The following is a 4,573-nucleotide window of genomic DNA, read 5'->3' on the forward strand; positions in this document are numbered from 1 at the left end:
AGCTTTTTTTCAACCTTGGCACTATTGACCTTTTGACTCAGATGATTCTCTGTTATGAGGGACTGTCCTATGCAATATATGATGTTTACAGCAAACCTGGCTGCCTAAGCACTCTGCCAGTATCACCCTCCAGTTGTAACAACCATAGATGTCTGCAGACATTTCCACTCCCTCCTGGAGAACCACTGGTATACAATGACTCTAGTAACAAACTGATACTTCATTATGGACATAGCAGTAAGCCCAGTTGGGAATAAACTAGAATTAAGAAAATTAATCTTTTGAAGCCATGATTTTAATGATGTTGACTACAATAAAATAAGATTAAAAAAAACACCTGGATACCTCCTTTCATTTTTTGTAATGGAATTTATTCTGTATGCAATCAAATTACACAGAACTTATATACCTCCCCCCAAAATTACACACATATCTATTTATAAGTTACAAATATTACATTAAATATATGGTAAGCATTTACTGTGCAACTGGTCCGATGGTAAAAATGTAACAGCACTATACTCCTATTCCTGCAAGAATGTAGAGGAACCATGATCTCACTCATTTGTGGAATATAATGAACAACATAAACTGATGAACAAAAACGGATCCAGAGACAGAGAAGCATCGATCAGACCGTCAAACCTCAGAAGGAAGGTAGGGGATGGTGGGGGTAAGGGGGAGAGATCAACCGAAGGACTTATATGCAAGGATATAGGCCTAACCAATGGACACAGACAACAGGGGGGTGAGGGCATGAGTGGGGGGGGTGGGGAGGTGGAGGGTAATGTGGAGATAAAGACAAATATGTAATAACTTAATAAAAAAATAGCTTTACCTGCACTAGGTTATAGGAATTTTTAAGCTCCACTATAATCTTTTTTTAAAAAAATATATATAATGTATGTGCTCCCAGACCATGTGTGTGTACACCCTTCTGCAGAAGTAAAGATATTTGCCTGACAAAAAAATAAAGAAATAAAGAATGTACAGGAACTAATTCTTTAGTAAACCCAAAATCTTAAAAAAGGAAAGGTAATCAATATCAACACCTTGTCTCTGTAACAGCACTGAACCAGTTTTCTTAGAACAGCCCCATCTTTTTGCTTCATTCATGCGTATATAAAGTTTTCAGAAAAGCATTTAACTTCTGCCCCTAGTTAAGAAAAATTTGATAGTACTGGTATAAAATGTCCATCCTCATCACTTCAAAGGAAACATGTCAGAATCCAATTATGTATTACTCTACATATATACTATATGTATACTATACATATAGCATCACAAATCTGACCAGTTAAAAAAATTGTTATTCACCTCTAATAAGAGCTCCCTCCACAGGCATCCAATTCATTAGCCCATACATTCTGTGGTGAGTTAAAGATGGTCACAAATTCTTTGCCAATCTTCCTATCAAGAGGCAGACTCTATTTCCCTTTCCTCTGAATTTGGACTAGCCTTGTAACCTGCTTTGACCAAGAGAACATGGCAGAAATAATGCTATGCCAATTCCAGACCTAAGCCGTAAGGACTGGCAGCTACATTCTTGGGATCCAGTTATCACATAAGAAGCTTGGCTAGAATATGGAATAAGGAGAGAGCATGTGGTGAGAGAACCAAAAGATGAGACACCAAATGGAGTAAGAAGCCATATGGAGGAAAACCAGGCTGCCTTGGATGGTTCCAGCCCAGCTAAACTCCTAGTTTAATGCAACTGCATGAGTGACTTCGCTGACACCAAATATAGCAGAGGACGCACAAAATCATGAGAAATAGTAAATAATTTTAAACCACCAAGATTTAGTTGTTTTGCTATGCAGCAAAATAAATGGTCACTTTTCAACTAAGAGATTCAACCTTCCCTCTCTCTCCCTCTCTCTCTTTTTGTTAATCCTCACCAGAGGACATTTTTCCCATTGTGGGGGGGGGGGGGGGGGGGGGGGGGGGAACATCAATGTGAGAGAGACACATGGATTGGCTGCCTCCTACACCCACCTTGACTGGGGTCAGGAGGTGAGCCCCCAACCCAGGTATGTGCCCTTGACCGGAAATCAAACCTGTGACCCTTTGGTTCACAGGCCAACGTTTTAAACTCTGAGCACCACCAGGCAGGGCTCAACCTTCTCTTTATCAAGAAGATACCTAAACCATTTTTTTAAATGTAAAAAGGCAGGAAGGGCCCTGACCAGTGTAGCTCAGTTGGTTGGATCATCGGCCTGTGTACCAAGAGGTGGCAGGTTCGATTCCTGCTCAGGGCACATACCCAGTTGGGGCATGTATGAAATGCAATGAATCAATGTTTCTCTATCACATCTCTCTCTCTCCTCTCTCTACTCTCTCCCTCTCTCCCCCTCCCTCCCTCCAAGACCAAATTTTAAAAATATATTACAAAATTAAAAAAGGCAGGAAGGGCTAAGAAATAGCACCAAATAGCAGCCCCAAAATAACTTGAAAATATCATTAAATCTGCAAACTGTTTCATTTGCCTACTCCTTAAACTAAGTTTTTCCATGTCATCAGGAATCTAAAGCAAGCATGTCAAACTCGTGGCCGGCAGGCTGCATGCCTCATTTATTTAAACGAGGCATGCAGCCCATTGGCCGCGAGTTTGACATGCTTGATCTAAGAACTAACATATATCTGCTTCATCAGTTAAATGCTTGGAGATAAAGGAAAAGAAAAAAAAAACCTAAAAAGGCAAGCAATTTCAACATGAAACAACTATAACTCAAGCTAAGGTAAGTTTTTGCTTTGGAAATTACCCCTTTTGGTTATACACCCTTGAAAAATTCCAAAGGAGCTTTCAGAGGAAAGGCCAAATAAGTAATCAGTCACTATCCTAATAGTGATGACAATCTATATAGATAAAACCCTACCATGCAAAGAGACCAAATGGTGGAACAACCGGTCACTATGATGTGTGCTGACCACAAGGGGGTGCACGTGGAACATGGTGGGCGTCAGCAGCAGGCAGCAGAGTGCAGAACATGGACGGCATCGACCGCAGTGGGATGGTGGAACAAGGGTGCCAGACCAAGGCAGGGCGCCAGTCACTGTCATTGGGGCAAGCCGCTGGTGGTTACTAAAAATTCTTTGCTCTGGTGTGCCATGGTCCCGCCGGGCGCTCGCAGCTGCTGCCGGTGCCAGTCCCACTCGCATCCACTGCCAGAGCCGGAGCCACTGCTCGAACCCACTGTTGGCACCCAGTGCTGGTCTCGATCTCTTGGCGCCATCAGCGGTATGAGCAGTGGCTGCCAGCCCCAATCGCCCCTGAGGGCTTCTCCACCTCTACCTGCTCCTAAGGGGCAATCAGGGCAGCAGCTGCCACTCACACCCACCTCAATCACTCCACACTATTAGCAGGTGTGAGCAGGGCCGGCGTCGTCAGCACGTGGAAGCGGTGGCAGCAGGAGCGGGGCTGCCGGCAGACAGGAGACCAGGAGCCCGGGGGCCACAGTGGGAGGGGCCAGGCAGGGTCGAGGAGGATGGGCCGAGAGCCACCCCTGTGCCCACCGCAGTCTCGCAGCCCAGTTCCTTTCAAAGTACATGAATTTGTGCACGGGGCCCCTAGTTCAGAGATAAGTTTAATGGTGGTAACTCATTTTTGGTCCCAACTCTATATTGTTGATATACAAGCCCAGATGGTATGGCTCAGTGGTTGAGCATCGACCTATGAACCAGGAGGCCATAGCTTGATTGCCAGTCAGGGCATATGCCAAGTGTTGCAGGCTCTATCCCCAGTGTGGGGTGTGCAGGAGGCAGCCGATCAATGAGTCCCTTTCATCACTGATGTTTCTATCTTTCTCTACCTCTCCCTCTCTGAAACCAATAAAAATATTAAATAAATATTAAATAAATAAATAAAAAGGGGTGAAAAAAATGGAGGAGCTATAAAATAAACACCTTTTAAAGTTATATTATATCCTTCAGGACATTTAGTGAGGAGAAAGAGCTTAAATTTGATTTAGTTCTCCCTTTTCCTCTTCACAATTAGGAAGCCCATGCAGCCATACCAAGATTTCAGTTGCCCAATATGCATGTAATCTAAGAAATGCATGTGATTTTTCTTTAACAGGGAAAAAATATAAAGCCCCTATATTTTCCTGAAGTTTCACTTCAGATTCTCTTTCCTAAGGTCTAAGAAAGCTACGTAATTTTACCTATTAACAACTATTATTCACATTGTTGACATGAATTAAATACTCCATTAAAAAATATGAGTGGTCACAATTTATATACAACAATACCTTTAACATCAAGACTAATCAAATTAGTAAACAAAAGCATGGACAGGAAACTTGAAAATTCAGTGTTGTTCTTCTATTAAGTCATCTATACATCTATATATATAAAAAGCCAGAGATTGTAACGGCCATAACCACCGTAATGACTGGTCACTATGACGCCCACTGTGGCCAGCGAACTGGCCCAATCGGGCTGGGGCCAGCCAGCCAACCTTTAGTGGCCCCTCCCTCCAGCCAGCCCTGCCCCTGATTGGCCTCTCCCACCCTGATCAAGGGCGGGCAGCTGGCCAAACCCTCCCCCCGACCACCACAGCCCTTTCCCCCAGCTG

General features: G+C 43.5%; 1 protein-coding gene across 1 annotated transcript in view; it reads right to left on the reverse strand.

Annotated features, from left to right (window-relative positions):
• RAB21 (RAB21, member RAS oncogene family) overlaps positions 1-4,573 on the reverse strand; it is a 32,906-nt gene that overhangs the window by 14,514 nt on the left and 13,819 nt on the right. The gene's annotated exons all lie outside the window — the stretch shown is intronic.

Source organism: Myotis davidii, unplaced genomic scaffold (genome assembly GCF_000327345.1).
Source record: "Myotis davidii unplaced genomic scaffold, ASM32734v1 scaffold54, whole genome shotgun sequence".
Lineage (NCBI taxonomy): Eukaryota > Metazoa > Chordata > Mammalia > Chiroptera > Vespertilionidae > Myotis > Myotis davidii.